The sequence below is a fragment of the Euprymna scolopes genome, chromosome 24 (genome assembly GCF_053919585.1).
Source record: "Euprymna scolopes isolate OS-2025 chromosome 24, ASM5391958v1, whole genome shotgun sequence".
Classification (NCBI taxonomy): domain Eukaryota; kingdom Metazoa; phylum Mollusca; class Cephalopoda; order Sepiida; family Sepiolidae; genus Euprymna; species Euprymna scolopes.
In genome coordinates, this window is record NC_136505.1 from 9,101,304 (window position 1) to 9,120,061 (window position 18,758).

Below are 18,758 nucleotides of genomic sequence, written 5' to 3' on the forward strand. Positions count from 1 at the left end.
TGTTTTATCTCCAGTTTGTGCTTGTAGTTCATGTGTGTTAGTCTCCGCATTCAAGGATTTTCCTTAATATTTGGGCCGTTTTCATTATTGTAATCCGTTGTATCTTCTCAGCCATCCCTCTAATTCCAGTCTCTCCCATTCCTTTTTCTTTTCTTTTTTTTTTGTTCAAAGTTTTTTCGGTATTTTTCCTAATGTTCCTACTATTAGTTGTATTATCTTGACTTTCTTCATCTTCAAATCCCTGTGAGATTTCTGACCAGTCCCGTGTATTTGCTCCGTTCCTCCCTCTCCTTCATCTTCACTCTGTGGTACGCTGAAGAGCAAAATCTACAATCTGGCAAGATTTTCCCTTCTTATTAACTATTATGACATTCTGTCTTCTTGCTTGGATGGGGCTATCAGTTTGTATGCTCATGTCCCATAGAATCTTGTGATTTTCGTTTTCCAATACTACTGCCGGTTTGTATTTGTATCATGTGTCTGGATGTTCCATACGCAGTTGTCTGCACAACTGCCAGTGCATCACCTTCCCCACTTGAGCGTGTCTATTTTTATATTCTTTTTGAGTTGGTTTGCTGCATTCACTTATTATGTGGTTTATTGCTTCGTTTTCTTGTCCACAGAGACTGCATTTACTGTTTTCGTATGTCTTGTCGACAGTTGCTTTGATGTAGCTTGTTCTAATCACATTATCTTTGGTAGCTGTTATAAGGGATTAAGTTTCCCTGTTTAGGTTTCCTTTTTGTAGCCATTTTCAAGTGTTTTCATTAGTCTCGTATTTTGTAATCCTTATGAACCGTCCGTGTAGCTGCTTCTTTTCCCATTACTCCCCAGTGAGGAATTCTGCTTAAATTCCGTGCAGAATCCCGAGTTCAACAGAAAGATTACCAAGTTCTATATGATACATATGGAAACGACCGGAGATTATATCGGCCAAAACGTTGTTGGGAATAACACCCAAGATGAGAACAGTAGTCCGAATAATCCAAATAATACAAAAATAAACATACTTGATTCATTTAGGTGATTTGGGAATATGATATTTTCTTTTCGTGACGAGTACATACATCACATAGATTTTTTTTTTTTTTTGTTTGATAGGCCGGGAATCTATGGAGCGCTCTTTTATAATCTCTTCTATATTATTTAAATAATAAAACTGAGATATTCGCAACAATTTATTTTACGATATATTTAATACACACATTTCAACACAATGACGGTGAAGGAGGGTTAATGGTAGGGGTGGTCGCGAACTGTGACAATTGTGTCCCTCAGCTGTCCGTCTTTCTGACTGTCTTGCTTTGTTTATCTTTTCTCTTTTATTGAAGTATCTTCGACCTCCTCCCCAGCTCTTCGCCAGCTCGTTATTAACACTTTTCGCTCGTTTTCGGTTTGACCCAAAACCGATTTGACGTCATGGATCAAGATCGTCACCAGCCCGGGGATTCCATTGTTTATTTTCGTTTGCCTGGTCTGACCCATAACGATTTGAGGTCATGGATCTAGGTCGTCAACAGCCGGGGAATTTCATTGTTTATTTTCGTTTGCCTGGTCTGACCCATAACGATTTGACGTCATGGATCCAGGTCATCACCAGGCCGGGGATTCAATTGTTTGTTTTCGTTTGCTTGGACATTAGCTCGCTCGCACCTCTCCACAACATAAGGAATTCGTATGAGCTCCGTGACATTTGCTTGGCGTTGAAATCCAAAAATACCACAAAGAACCAACTGACACCCAAAAAAAAAGAGAAAATTTAAATCGCTATTGTTTTTATTCTTTCTTACATAGACAAGTGCAAACATGCGAGTGTATTAAGTACTGGTTGAAATTATGTGGATGCTGGTTTTATCTTCATCCTCAACAACCCCTTCAAACCAAAGATTCATATCATCGGAAAAGAAAAGTATTTAACAATTTAAATTGAATAAAGTAAACTCAATTAACTATCATTTCCATCTGTTTCAACATGTGTGTGTGTGTGTGTGTGTGTGTGTGTGTGTGTGTGTGTGTGTGTGTGTGTGTGTGTGTGTGTGTAAACTTATCTATATATCTAAAAAAAAGTGAGAATGTGTGTGAGGACACTTCGCAACCTATGTACTTAAACAATTTTTTATTTAGCTCGAAATTTGTTATATAGGCTATTCAGACACCTAGAATTTTTTTAAATCTATTTTCATCCAGAAAAGGGGTTGATAAGTAGTCAAAATTGAAGAAATTGTTACGTGGAGATGTGTTTCAAGAATGCGCATGCGTGAATGGTTCCATTACAGATTCCTTATGTTAGGAATAAGTAGGTCTGACAAAACTCTATAAAGATACTGGCAAGCTAGCCTAATGGTTATCGTACTTGACTTACTGCCTTTAAGTTTTAATTTCGATCTTACCTAGAATAGTTTTTCCATTTTTTACTTACAAAAAGTGAACTGTTTAGAAAATCATAATATTGGCATGCACATGTCTCAGTTGTTTTCCGTTTTTTTTACTTAATTTTTTTAAGGAATTTAACGTTATGTTTAATATATATATATATATATGTGTGTGCGCGTGTGTGTGTGTGTGTGTGCGCGTGTGTGTGCGCGCGCGCGTGTGTGTGTGTGTGTGTGTGTGTGTGCGCGCGCGCGCGCGTGTGTGTGTGTGTGTGTGTGTGTGTGTGTGTGTGTGTGTGTGTGTGTGTTATTTGAGAAGGAAAACCGAGAATTAATAAAATAGTAATCGACGTTTCGTCCTTATTTCAGGGGACATCATCAGGATTTCGTAGGAAAAATGTAGAAGAAAAACGATTACAGACCACATGCGAGTGAAAAAGGAAAAATCCTAAAGTCCTTTCCATTCTGGATAGAATCTATAAATGTGCGTGTGGAAAGGTTGAATTATTCTATGCATATATATATATATATATATATATATATATATATATATACACACGCAATTAAAATATTATTCATATACATATGGGTCCTGGATATGACCTTAAACTATACCCGATGGTAAAGCCCCAACTTGTGGGCTTTGGGGAGTGTGGAGTAACCATTTAATTGCTATTGCTCCCATGTCCACTCTGACCCGGACTGGTAGTACCTGTTAGGGTCCCAACTATGGGTTAAATAGAAACTGAATTGAAAAAAAAAAAACAAATATATTCTAACAAAAAAATTTCCATCAATATCATTGGATTCGGCATTAAATAACCTGAAAAGGGTTGATATGCCGTAAAATAGAAATAACTAATCATATACATATGTACATGCACATTTACTTTTTATTATTATTATTTTGTTGAAATTATATGAGGAGAGACGGTTAAGGACATATAGACTGATTACCCAGGATCTGTATTCATATTTTGCTCTATATATTTATCTATTCATATTTTCCTATAATAGGGGCTAAATTGTAGAAACCTTTTCTTTGCGTTATTGTACTCGTATGGTAAATAAATGTTGATCCTAGAAGTCTTTGTTTAGTTCTATCTACAACGAATTTGATATTTTTTGCATGATCAAAGACAAACGAGTGATCATGTTCAGCACAATGGCAGAAAAGTGCATTTAAGGAGTTTCCATTCTTTATGTCTCTTCTATGTTCATTAAGTCTTATTTCTAACTTACGCTGTGTTTCTCCTGTGTATGTTTTGTGGCAGTCATTACAAGGGATAGAGTATATGCCGGCGTTGGGTGTAAGGGTTTTGGGGGAGTGTTTAGTGGTTTTTAATGTTTGTTTTATTGTTGAAGAAGTTGTTTGTATCAAGTATATGCCAAGTCTATTGAGAGTGTCGCAAATTTTTGTATTATTAGTATGGGTGTATAATTTCAACAAAATAATTAAGATAAAAAAGTAAACGTGCAAGTACATATGTATTTGAATAATTGTTTAATTGTGTATATATATATATATATATATATATATATATATATATATATATATATATATATATATATATATGCATAGAATAACCCAATTTAGGTTATTCCATGTTTCACGCGGCAAATAAGTAACAAACAAGATTTTTTCCGAACAGAAAAATATTTGAAAACCAAAACATTTATTGTACAAAAATGTATCAAAATATAATTGTAAAAACATTTTTTTATTAAATCTGCGTAAAGAAAATATAGTTTTAATAAAGCAATGTTGTAATAAAAGCAACATTGAATTTTTATAAAGTGAAATAGCACCGAGAAAATGCATACTGCATAAATGCCTTTTGTTGTTTCGTGAACACAAAAAATGTTAAAACTAAATTAATTCTTGAAAATAAAATATTTGTTTTATTATTTAATAATACAAGAAGTGCCTCGTTTTTTTTTGTTTTTTTTTTTCGTAATAACACAAGAAGTGTTAAAAACTAAAGTAATGTTTTTAATAAATACATGGCTTCGTTTTTCGTGTCTTCCGTTTGGTTTCATTACATAATCAACCGTATCCACTTCTGGTAGCATGTTTTTTTTTCATGCAGTGATCTTGGACATAACTTAAAGAATATACAAATTTATTTTATTTTGGAAGGGGGGTCGTTTTAAAACTATATCTATCTCAGTATTTTCTTAATTTTCTATTTTTGAGCGATTATTAAGACTCCTAAGACTTGATCCTTTCATGTCAGACATTTTTTGTTCAAAGTAACACTAGACATTACTTTTTTTTAGTAAATAAACTCTTTAAAATAAGTTGAACCACTAAAAACTTACAAAGCTAGGTAGAAAACAAAGACTTAGAAAAATTAATTTCATTTTTTTTAAACAACAGTAAACAAGTAAAAATATATTTTTTTTAAATATTATAGGATGTGAATTCTCTTTTAAAAACAATATCTCATAAAATGTGTTTTCAATCGATATCTATTCAATGATGAATCAGTTGTCCTACCTAGCAAAAATAGACGAGTTTTCCTGGTACGAGTTTTCCGGGTACGAGTTTTCCTAAATATATATATATATTTATTTTTGAAGAAAAAAAAAAATATATATATATATATATAAATTAAACTACACAAAATTTGCCGCGTTTTATCCTCGTAATCAATAGCCTGACGAATCTTCACGCGGAAAATTCTGTATAATTAATTGCCACATTTATTTTCAACAATACTGTATAGCGTTACTCACGTATTCACAACATTTTGTAAATACATGAAATAATATATATATATATATATATATATATATATATATATATATATATATATATATTAATGATGGAACGATTCCAAACTTTTTCCCGATTCCGATCTAATCACCGATTCCGTTGAAGGAAATTAAGTAACTATGAATGCCAAGTCGGCGTGCATATAGAAAACAGTCAGAGAGTATTCAACGACCGGAAGTCAGAATGTTGCATACAATAAATATCAACAAATATTTCTTATATCTACACAATCATCAGTGTGTGTGTGTGTGTGTGTGTGCGTGTGTGTGTGTGTGCGCGCGCGCGCGTGTCGACATGTGCATGTAAGCCATCTTGTCTGCGTGGTTAGCACCTGGTTGCCAAAATATGAAGACGTAATGTCTACTTTCGAAGTGAAACCAAGACACATTTGTCACCACTTACTGCAAAATGCGCGCTCAACATGACTTGATATCAAGAACGGACATTTGCACGTTCTTATCATGCTGGACGCTATAAAATGTCTGTTGTAATAAAACGTCACTTTTATTATGATCCTATCGGCAAACATATGCGTCACATGGCCGCAACTATTGGAAATGCATGGCAATAGCAAAAAAAAAAAAAAACGATATTTTTTAGATGCGTCAATTTTATCCATTTTAAAGCAGAAGTGTAACGGACGGGCGGACGTTCGGCCGGACCCTCTCATAAAGGTGTGTGAAGGCAAGTAAATATTCTATTTTAAATATAAGCCTGACAGACTGGCGCTTTTCAAAAAGACGTGGACGATCTACAATTTTATTTCAAACTCAAGCGTGAAAAAAACAATAGAGAGAAAGAAAGAGATTGCTATTTTAAGGAGGACAGAGCCTCTCAAAGAGTAGCATGGATGCATCTAAAAATTTACTAAGGAGTCACTACTTATGAAGGCCCAAAGGCCACTCGAGGATAAGCGTTAAATAAGTTTGTCAGGTGGATGGCGCGATGACACCTTGTGTGGTTTCAGATTAAGAAAATGAAAATACACCCAACATTTAGTTAACTTAGACATGTTTGCTTTTTACTCAAAAACTTTCAAAGGGAAACACTTTTGGAGGGGGGGTATTTAAAGCTTCATAGTGTATTATGTTAATGATATAGTATTCATATTCGACCGATAAAAAAAAACAGTAAAAATAATCGATTAAAAAAATGCGGTACAACCAATTAAAAAACAAAAACGCAGGAACATCTTTATGATGCATATATCCGTCAAGGAACGAAAATCTCATATTCCAAAAATCACATAAATCGATCAAGCGATCAAGTTGTATTTTTTTTTTTTGTTTTTGTTTTTTTTTTGTTTTTTTTTTTACATATAGAAAATCATTTTTTTTTTTTTTTTACATATAGGAAATCATTTTTTTTTTTTTACGATTACAGCGATTAATACCACATTATATCCATTATAAGGTTTATTTTTATCTATTTCTGGGGAGGTTGTTAAGGGTGGTAACTAGTGATGAATTTTAAATATATCGAAGTGAGAAACAAATCTTGTTTCCTGCTCAGACTTGATTTTCTTAGTTAAAAACAAAATTACTGACGTTTCTGAATTTTTGAGACGAGGATTGGTTATTCGTATTATTTAGATTCATCGGATTGTTGTTCTCCTCTTGAATGTGATTTTCACAACGTCTCGGTCGATGTAACCTCCGACTTTCTCCAGGTATATCTTGTCGAACTCGGGAACGTTTCTGTCGAATACTTATTATCATATAAAAGTATAAATAAATGTAATTTAATATTTATTCGGTGATCTCTTAACATATTGACTGCAAGGACCCGTGACGCAGTGACTGCAGTACTTGGAAAAATCAATCGTAAATATGATATTCTCCTGAAGGTTCAATTCTCAGTGTGGGAGACCGAAAAATACATTTGCGAATTACTTAGGATCTCTATTCAGTCATGGCTGACGGAACAAGAGCATGCTACAGCGTGAATTAAATAAAGGGTTTCGTTCGAAATTCCATCCAAATTCACGAGTTCGACAGAAACATTTCCGAGTTCAACAAAGTAAACCTGAAGAAGGTCGGAGGTTACATCGACTGAAACCTTGTGAAAATCACACTCAAGGTGAGAATAGTAGTCTGATGAAACCAAATAATGCGAAAACAATTACTTGATCAATTTACGTGCTTTTGGGAATATGATATTTTCGTTCAGTGACGGGTACATACCGCATAAAGATTTTTCTGTATTTTGTTTTTGTTTTTGTAATAGATTGAATTTTGGATAAGCGCCAAATAATACTTCAAAGTTGATGTATAACCAACAATTATTTTTCTATCAAACGCAATTCCAATTAAAATCGTTTCCTCATTTTTTTTCTGCATTTTAAGTCATCTTTTCATTTGTTTTTTCTTTCTTTCGCGTAACGACACCACATATTTACGACAGAGCATTACGTTTGTAACGTGGCTATTACGCTCGAGGCGTGTTCGTTACAGTTTAAACCTCTCCCGGCAATGTTGAAAAGGAACAAACAAACCAGTAAATCCGACTCAGCATGTCTTACTTTTTTAACACACTTTTTTCTTTCTTCCCGTCTCGACACCACTTTAAAGAGTCTCTCACTCTGTCACTGCGGGGTCACATGACCATCTCTCCTGCCTTGCGCTTTTTCTTTCTGCTTCACTACACACCGGCCGTAGTCAGTCTCATCTCATGGCTTTACGCGTCCAATCTTTTTCAACCGCATTTTTTCTTCTCCAGAACAGGTGATGTCCTTTTTTTTCTTTTCTCTTGTCTCGTCAGCTCGCGCACACTTCCTACTTTCTATTTCCCACTTTTGATTTTAAAACTTCCAGTTAAACTAAAATGTATTTTTACATTTTCGAAAATATATGCAAATTTTACATATTTTTTTGTTTGTTTGTTTTTTTTTTTGTTTTTTTTTTTCGATAATTCGCCCGCCCCCGCTCTCCAAGAAAAAAAACCCTCCATATTTAGACATTTAAAAAGAATCAGAGTCGACAATTGTATCGGAATCAAGAAAATCGTCCCATCAGTGTATATATATATATATATGTGTGTGTGTGTGTTTGTGTGTGTATGTGTGTGTGTGTGTAGTCATCGATATATTTATATGTATATATATATTTATATATATATATATATTTATATACATATATTTATATACATATATATATATTATATACATATATATATTTATATATTTATATACATATATATATATTTATATACATATATATGCATATATATATATATACATATGCATATATATATATGCATATATATATATGCATATATATATGCATATATATATATATATATATATATATATATATATATATATATATATATATATATAACAGTAGATGCATGTGTGTATAAATATTTAACAGGTAAACCTTGAAACTACTGGTCACATACCACTGAAATTAACAGGAAATAGTAATTATACATTAAGGATAGTTCATAATACGTACAATCTTCGTTTGAGTTAATGAATAACGCATACAGATATATATCGACATGTTGAAATGCAAAATGTTCTTTTCCACAGTCTGACATTTTTATACTTCTTTCTGCGCATGCGCATATAAAGTTAATTTCTTAGTGTCTTAATATTCAGACTCACTTATCCTTATCTTGATACCTACATTTGTAGAGATCGCGGCTTGTCTGCGAAATGTTTTGGCTTCGATTCTAGCTGATGGTAGTAATTTTTTGATGGTAGTCATTTTTTTAAATTTTCCATCATGTTTTTATATTAATAAATACGAATATCTGCATGATTTTAAATATATTTAAACGTATTGTACGGGGGTGGCGGAATCCAAATATTTATTTGCAGGCTTGAAAAATAAAACTTTTTTTATTTCTTACATATATTTTTGAGAATTTTTGTAATGCCGGAAATCAGATAATTACGTATGAATATTCAAATATACCAAACATAACCTGGCAATGCCGTGTACTTCAGCTAATATAAAATATCTATGTATATCTATATATCTATAAAAGTGAAATTGTCGTTCTGTTTGTGTGCATACATTTCCCTACCAAACTACTCTGTCAATTTTCAGGCTACAGACCCGAGATTTGATACAAGGGTTATTGAGATTTGGGAAAATCTTTTTAATCTGTTTTCGACCAGAAATTATGCAGTCAAACATTACCAAACTCCTTCGCTAATTTTGGGTCTAAACACTTGATATTTTAGATGTAGGTTACTTTTTAATTTGATTTGAGCCAAAAATAATATATGTTAAGAGGTCAAATTTGGGTTCAAAGGTAAGAAGAATTTGACGTCTGTGGACTCTACCAAATTATTCAGTCAATTTTTGTTTAAACATTTGAAATTTGACATAAAGTGTATTCAGACATAGAACAATCTTTTTAATCGATTTTGCACCGAAAATTTTGCTCTCAAGAGGTTCAAACAATTTGAATTGTGTGTTTTCTACCAAATTACTCAGCCAATTTAGAGTCTAAAGATTTGAAAATTTGCGTAAAGTGTATTCAGACATGCAGTAAGCTTTTAAATCAGTTTTGGGGGAAATTTTTGGCTGCCAAGAGTTCATAGTTGAATTATTTGACATTTAAAGATTCTACAAAATTCTTCCAACGATTTTAAGTCTTGGCACTTTAAATTTTAGATGTAGGTTACCTATACATGAGTCAAAATTTATATCTTTATATATATATATATATATATATATATATATATATATATATATATATATATATATATATATATACACACACACATAAATTTATGAACAGTACATAGGGTCCGAGCAAAGCCGGGCTAAACTGCTAGTATATATATATATATATATATATATATATATATATATATATATATATATATGTATGTATATATATATATAGAGAGAGAGAATGAATGACAAAAAGTTATATTCCAAAATTCATGATGTTGACCATCTTATAATTTATTCCTTTAATTCAGTTGACTTCAACAATTCTTGACAGTATCTGTTTCGTAGCGCAAAATCAATCACTTAATTATTATATCAATCAGTGAATCTATTATGCCATTAACTCATCAGAAGAAATAGCAACAGTCAATCCGTCAAAAGGAATTGAAATTTGATTTGACATGGTAAAAATCCGAAAATTGGAAGAGAAGCTGTAGTTACCTTTATATTTTCTATTACATCATATTCCATATTGCAATATGATATATGATAGATTGATATATAATAAGAAAATATATTTCTACAGAAATATATATAAATATATATATATATGAATTATATGATATATATGTTATGCATATATATACTATATAAATATAATAGATAATATATGATATATATATTATATGTATATTATATATATACAATCTATATGTATAGATATAGATAGATAATATATATATATAGAGAGAGAGATAGATAGATAGATAGATAGATAGATAGATATAAAATAAAAACGTCGCAGTTTCCCCCCCCCATTGAATCAAAATACCGCAGGTTACCAACAACATGACACATACAAATTGATATATAATAATAAAATATATTTCTACAGAAATATATAAATATATATATATATATGAATTATATGATATGTTATGCATATATATACTATATAAATATAATAGATAATACATTATATATATAATATATATATTATATATATATTATATATATACAATCTATATGTACAGATATAGATAGGTAATATATAGATAGATAGATAGATAGATAGATAGATAAAATATAAAACGTCGCAGTTTTCCCCCTCTGAATCAAAATACTGCAGGTTAACAACAACATACAAATTTATTATGTCTACATTATTAACTATAGAACAACATTTTTGACACCTTCAATGGTTAAAATAAAGCCCTACATATTATACTAGGAGTGACTATTGCAATTAGCATTAGAGGAAGTAGTTTCTATTTTTCCCCTCTAATTTATTACTGCTCTCACTGCCCCTATTCTTCTCCGTGTAAAATTACATACAGTAGCCTTATATTTCCCCTTCGCCGTTATTAACTGTATCATAAACTTATAGTCATATCGTTCAGATTTAGATAATAATGATTTCTCCCTTCGTAAATTCCACCCTGTCTTATTGACTACCAGCTGCAATTCTCTTATTCCAGAATTTAAACCTTCCACAAAAACGAACGCACACGTGTGTTACAACATGGCGTTTGCAAGACCAGCATTGCGCCAGATTGTCACGCTCATATACACACTAGAGACAAACATTACACATAGATTATTTAATTTTTGGTCGCTCGCATATATTTTAACAAAATCACCCTTAATGCTTCACGATTGGCTAAAGTTTATTTTGCATTTAGTTTGTCATCTACTATCTATCTATCTATCTATCTCTGTCGCTCTCTCACTCTATTTATCTCTAAAAAGATTACACGCATTATTCATTTAGCGCTATTCTATCTCTTTAAAATAAAATTGACGAAATATTCCTTTTATTCGTTCTCATATTCAACCATAATTTTTTATTTTTTATTTTTTTATTTTAGAGAGTGGGGCGTTTGATTTTCCGCTACCTGCTATAAAAACAAAACAAACACGACGCACTGTTCCCCCCCTCTCTCTCTCTCTCTCTCTCTATCTCTCTCTCTCTCTCTATCTCTCTCTATCTATCTCTCTCTCTCTCTATATATATATATATATATATATATATATATATATATCCCTCTCTTTCCTCTTTAAATAATAACGATATATTCGTTTTACTGGTTAATCAAGACATTAAAAAATGAAAATTTCCAATGAAAGTTATATTGTACTTATCTGTTATGGAATAAAGTTCTCCGAAATAAAAAAATTGATCAAGTAATTTTCTTATTTTACAGCGAAAAAAACAATTTGTTATGATACCGTGATCAAATTTAGTGAAATTTTCTTTCGGAGAACTTCATTCCATAACGGGTACATACAATATAAATTTTTTCCAATATTTACATTTTCATATGTATTGATTAAACTGTATATGTACTTCTTTTTAACTTACGGTTACTATGAACTAGATACATACACAAATCGTTTTCCGAGTTTTTTTGTTTGTTTTTATTTTATAGTTTGAGGTGGTGGGGCGGTTGCGTTGCGTTCATCTTTTGGTCTCTGTTAATGGAAGAGAACTCCTTCATGACTAATACATATTTATTTTTGTTACTAACCACTTTGTGGGGAGCTGGTTTACCCCCATATTAAAACCCGACCTTATGTCTAGCTCTGCCGTTGTGTGGAGGCAAATAACAAAAAACAAGATGTTCTCTCTCTCTCTCTCTCTCTCTCTCTCTCTCTCTCTCTCTCTCTCTCTCTCTCTCCCTTTCTCTCTCTCTCTCTCTTTCTCTCTATCTCTCAACAATGATTAACTGTTTCCTTATATACTTTGAAAGTAACAAACATTGACCACTACCAAAGAAGAACGTAAAAGAAGAACACCATTTTCACGTTTTCACTTTAGAGCGGGGGGGGGGTGATTTCCATACCGTCCGCTCAGGGTTCCTTTATGGAGACGGAGTGAAATAATGCATGGTTAAGTTCAGGGGAATCTATTTTGGGGAGAGGGGACCAATATTTCTTTTGTATTTTTTCCACTTTTCAGCTTCTACAACTTTTTACACATTTCGGCTTCTATAATATTTTTGTAAATTTTTATTTTGGTAGGGCGAGGGAATTTTTACATTAGATCCAACTCCTCAATTTCCTTAAGAATGAAGAATTTTATAAATTATCCAGTATAATCATTAAGACAAGGTTATTTATATTTGGCGCAGGCAGGTACTTTTCAAGATATAAATACCTGCATCCGGCACTGTAATTCACTTGCCGAGTTTGGAGTGTCTATTCAGAAAACCGTTCTTAACAAAGGAGGGTGGGGGTGGCCACCAACACCAACCGTACTTTACTTGTTTACGCGGGGGTATGTTTCCACCATGCAACGCCGGTTAACGGGTCCTACTAGTATATATATATACATATATATATATATATATATATATATATATATATATTTCTGTGGAAATATTTTTTCAATTATATTTAACTTTTTATATACTAACTGTAAATTTATGAAGCTCAATATAATTACAGAGCATATAGCGAACAAAGGAAAAAATTCCAAATTTCATGTTGATCATCTTGCAATTTATTCCTTTAATTACGTTGACATTGACTGTTTCGTAGCGATATAATAATTACATGAATGATTTTGTGCTACAAAACAGTTGCTGTAAAGAATTGTAAATGCTAACGTGAATAAAGGAATAAGTAGTAGGATGGTCAACATCATGCAATTTACATGTGGGTCACCACTTATCAAGGCCCGAAGGCCACTCAGGGATAAGGGTTATTGCGTGTCAATGGGATAGTATTGTAGTAATCATTAGTATTGGGGGTTTTGATAGAGTTTCCTACTTAAGGGGGCGGTTTGTCAGGAGTTTGTTTATGTTGGACTTGAAGACGTCCAAGTTGTAGTCAGTTGGGAAACAGGCAAACGGAAGAGAGTTCCACAGGCGTGCAGGTCTAAGAAAGAAACTTTGTTAATGGAATCTACGTTTGGATTTAGGCACAGATAGAGAGTGGGGAAAATTATTCAGCCAGACGGGTGTTTCTCGTGAAAGATTGGCGAGGGGGGACCAGGGATTGGAGCTCAGACGAGCACCTGCCATGTAAATAGCGATAAAATAAAGACAAGCTCGCGGCCTCTCTTCTATGGGAGAGAGGTTGCAGGGTAGAGAAAAGGGCATCCCCCACTAAGCCACGAAGTCTATTTTGTACTCTGTCAAGGCAGGATAGGCTGTTTTTAGCAGCTCCTGCCCAGATGTGGCAGCAGTACTCCATCCTTGGACGTACTTGGTTTTTATACAGATAGAGAATTGCCTTACGCCATACCTTATCGAAGGCCTTCGATATGTCAAGGGCAATTGCCCTGGAAAGGAAACCTTTGTCAAGAGATTCACTAATCCTATGTGATATAACCGTTAGCACCTCTGCTGTAGATCTTGCAGAGCGGAAACCATATTGCATGTCACTAAGAAGGTTGTTTCTGTTGAGGTGGTTGGCTACTTCTTTATTTAATATGGATTCATACAGCTTACTCATGACACACAGGAGGCTTATTGGTCTGTACTGTATATATATTTATATATACACATATATATATATATATATATATATATATATATATATATATATATATATATATATATATATATATACATAATAAAAAAAATATCCACTTATCAAGTGTTTCCTTTTCAGATTAAATATGTTTTTAACTCTTTTTCAAAGTGTTTTTAACATGTTTTATTAACTGTTTGCTCGTATATATATATATATATATATATATATATATATATATATATATATATATATATATATATATATATATATATATATATATATAAGCAAATGACAATAGTCAATATTTCCATGAAGGAATTTATTTCTTCCCAAGAAGTTTAGACACAAAGTCAGATATGGGTTTAAAGGATGTGCTTGTGTGGAACGAACTAGATTCGAACTTGGTACACCCAGATTTTCGGTCTGTCGTTAATCACTTAGCCACTGTCAACCTTCCCCCCGCTACTAAAACAAACGCTTAGGTGTCTCTTCCTGCCTAGAAAACAACATTAGGCAAACTTCACTTCACATCTCTAAATGTACGTGGCTTACGTTTATCGCTGCCTTCTCAGTCTTATCGGCCTATCACAAGCGAGGTCTATCAGATAACTCTCCTCTCATATCCGAGATAATAATCCATGTGCTTTGGATCAACGTTGCACACGTAGAAAAAAAATGTTTGATGAGACAAAATCTACGACTGCAATAGAATTTTAAATTCTTCTGATATTCGTTTTTGTTTTTATCATATATCAAAGATTACACTCGTCTCAATAAAAACAACATATTTATAAATATTACCACGGAATAGACTTGGGTTCAGTGGAAATCATTATTTCCTTCACCAGAGTGATGCCCTCATAGGGAGAACTATGCACACACACACAGACACACACACACACACACACACATATATATATATATATATATATATATATATATATATATATATATATATATATATATATATGAGCAAACAGTTAATGAAATATGTTAAAAAACACTTTGAAATGAGTTAAAAACATATTTAATCTGAAAAGGAAACACTAGATAAATGGATAGTCCTTAATCCGCGGAGTTTCGAAGAAATACTCTCCTTCTCATCAGAGGGTAGGAATTAGCAAAATGCAGGATCGGATTTTGCATGCAGAAGTATTTGATGAAACAACAAATAAGTCAAAGATCTTACTTGAAAACAAAATAAGTTAAGCAGAGGGAATATGGTAAAGAAAAAGGTGATTACACATTAATGGATAGTCTGGTGGAAGATAAAAAAATCCAGTGACGGTAAAATCCAAATGTAAAACTTCAAGAAAGTTAAAAGAATTTCCATTTGTACAAGTAAAATCAAAGAAATCCTGTAATTGGAAGAAGATGATCCATAATAATCCAAAGGTAGAAATCCATGGAATAATTCACAAAAAAGTGTGTACAAGGAAAAAATAATATTAATAAAAGAAAAATGAGATGTGCTTTTCACTCTACTTCCGAGACATAACTATAAATAAAAAAAATCTGGGAAGAGAAAAGAAGAAAAAAGTAAAGTTAAATATAAAATATAAAATAAAGGGAAACAAAAGTCAAACTGACCCAGACAGGAAATGTTAAAGGCGCGAAAATATATATAGGGCAAAATAATGTAGGTCAACTGAAATGTAATTAAATGTCACTTTAAAAAAAAAGGTGTCAGCAAGAATTGTTAAAGGACATTAAAAGGAAAATAAAAATAAATAAATAAATATATAATAAATAAATAGAAAATAAATAAATAAATAAAAAATGAAATATAATAAAAAAATAAAATATAAAATATAATATATAATATAAAATAAAGTAAAATACGAATAAAATTTAAAAAATAAAAATTATTTAAGGGGAGAAGATGGCCGATATCTGCAATTTACGGAAAAAAAATTAATTTAAAAATTTAGAAAAATAAAAAAAAAAAAAATAATTCATATAGTAAAATTTAAGTAAATATACATACAAGATCTGAAAGTGTGGGTAGATTGATTTATTAGATAGATAGGAAAGTTTAAAGAATAAAACAGAAAATGCAGATAAAAATAAATAAATAAAACAGAAAATGCAGATAAAAAACCGGCCATGCAAAGAAGAGATAAAGAATTAAAATAAAGGATTATTAAATTATAAAGTATTAAGTATGTCGAAAAATGATAAAGTCAAAGAAAAAATATTTTATATCTATATAAAGGGTAAAAGTAATAACTATGTAATTTCAAAATTGCCATAATTAAATTTGGACTTATGTTTACAGAAAGAGATCAGTTCATTTTTAGAATTTATTATATTGTTACTTAGAGGGGAAGTAATTATAGTTATAGCTTCGGTTGTGCTGAGGCGACATGACTTAGAGCCTGGAGTATAAGACTTAACTTTTTTTATAATAGTCCATTTGATTTAAAAGGGAGTATTGTTAGAGTTAAGTTTTTTAATTAAAGTGGTTAGAGAAGTTCCTTGGTTATTATTAGAATTATGGTTGTTAAAAGAAGAAATGTGGTTTAATATTCTTTTCTTAATTAATGTTGAAGTAGCTCCGATATATGTATGTACTTTATTAAAAGCTCGAGGTCTGGTATTAATATTAATTTGCTGATTTGTATTAGTTAAATAGTTTGAATTTTGTTCATAGTGTTCAACAAATGGGTGGACAATGTCTGTGTGGGGACTATTTTGGAGGGGATAATGAGTGTTGTTAGTGTTAGGATGGTTGTTAGGAGAAATATTATTATTGTCATTATTATTATTATTATTATTATTATTATTATTATTATCATCATCATTATTACTAGTTGTATGATTGTAGATGGAAGGGCTGCTCGAATGGTGTATTGGATTAGTAACTATATCAGATGGAGGATGGGAAGAAGAATAACTTGAAGACAAAATATTAGTGTCTGTTATGGGAGGATTGCGTGGGGGCTCAGTAATAGTGCAAGAATATATAACATCTTTATGGATACAATCATTATTGAGTGGGCAAAGATGTTTGTTATTACAATTACAGTTAGTTTTAGGTTTAATTGGGAAAGGGATTTTTTGGGCTGATTTAATTTTTTTGTTATTAGATGTTAAGATTCTTTGTGCTAAATTAGGCATTGTTGAATAAGAAATCCGGATATATATATATTTAAATAAGGGAGTAGTCACCAACAATGTGCATCTTTTAACATTATATTATTATTCCGTGTCTTTGTTTTCCATTGAGAATTATGTTTGGATCATTGTAATAATGTTTTTAAGTCATTGGAATCGTTTTTACGCGCGTTTCAGACGGTCTGTGATGCGTCCTCGTCAGAAATTATTTTCAAATGTGTTGGAGATGTAAAAATTGCGATTTTCGTAATTAATTTGAAGTTTTTCCAAGGGGGGAGGCTTGTAAGTGTTTATTATTCATTGGTATGCTCAATTTTTATTGCTCTTTTATTGGGCTTGTCCAGGGAGACGTTGACCTGGCTGTAATCGCTATCTCTTTCTGTTAATGTTTTTTTCTTTTCCTTTAGGGTGGGTAGGGTGTGTGTGTGTGTGTGTGCGCGCGCGCGCGTGTGTGTGTGTGTGCGTGTGTGTGTTTGCTTTTATTGGTTTGGGAATGTGTATATTGTTTTATAGTATTTTGGGGTTATTTGCTTCCTTAGGAAGGCGGCTGTGGTCCGAGGTCGTTACTAATGTGTATGTGTGGGGAGGGGGTGACTGGCTCTTCTGAAATAAGGGTAGGGGTGCTTTCATTCTATTTTGATATTTATTTTTTGGATTCTTGGATTTTAGTATTGTGATTTTTCGTTTTAGTCTTTTCGGGTATATATATATATATATATACGGCATAATCACGTTGACACAATGGTTCTCGTCAGATCACCGAAGTTAAGCAACGTTGAGCCTGGCTAATACCAGATGGGTGACCATTTGGGAATTCTTGGCGCTGTATGTGCTCTCCGCTTATCTCGGCATTGTTTCCAATCGTCTTGTACCTCAACTTGCCACTGGTATGCAGCAATGTTGACTCAGGAGAGGCGTGGTTGGAATTGCGCAACTCTTGCCACACAAATTTCACGCGCAGGCACCCTTACCGTGGGTATCCATAGTCTGTCAAGACTGAAGGACGCCTTTTTTATATATGTATATGTATATGTGTATGTTTACCTTAAAAACTTACATGGTTCATGTAATCGACACACTCTGCCGTTCCTTCTCATTTACGAAGATTTGGAACTGGGAGAAGTATTATATTAGACCATATATGCTCTTGAACCCAATAAAAAGGCATTCATTGAGCTGTGCCCTCAAACATTTAACCGTCCGGATTTGCATTTTGAGGGTGCTGGCAATGGTCGTGTTGTCATAACTTGGATCGGTAGAGAGCATAAATTGTACAGTGGCGCATCTCCTGTCTCGTATTATGTCATTTTCAGACATGATCGAAGGCTCCTATCATTCTTGGAATTTGTACACAACTGACCAATTAGTCAATTAGTAGTC

At 32.3% G+C, this 18,758-nt stretch overlaps 1 pseudogene; it reads left to right on the plus strand.

The window, feature by feature from the left end:
* Window positions 1-18,093: 18,093 nt before the first annotated feature.
* LOC145247074 (5S ribosomal RNA) lies at window positions 18,094-18,210 on the plus strand (annotated as a pseudogene).
* The last annotated feature ends 548 nt before the right edge of the window (window positions 18,211-18,758 follow it).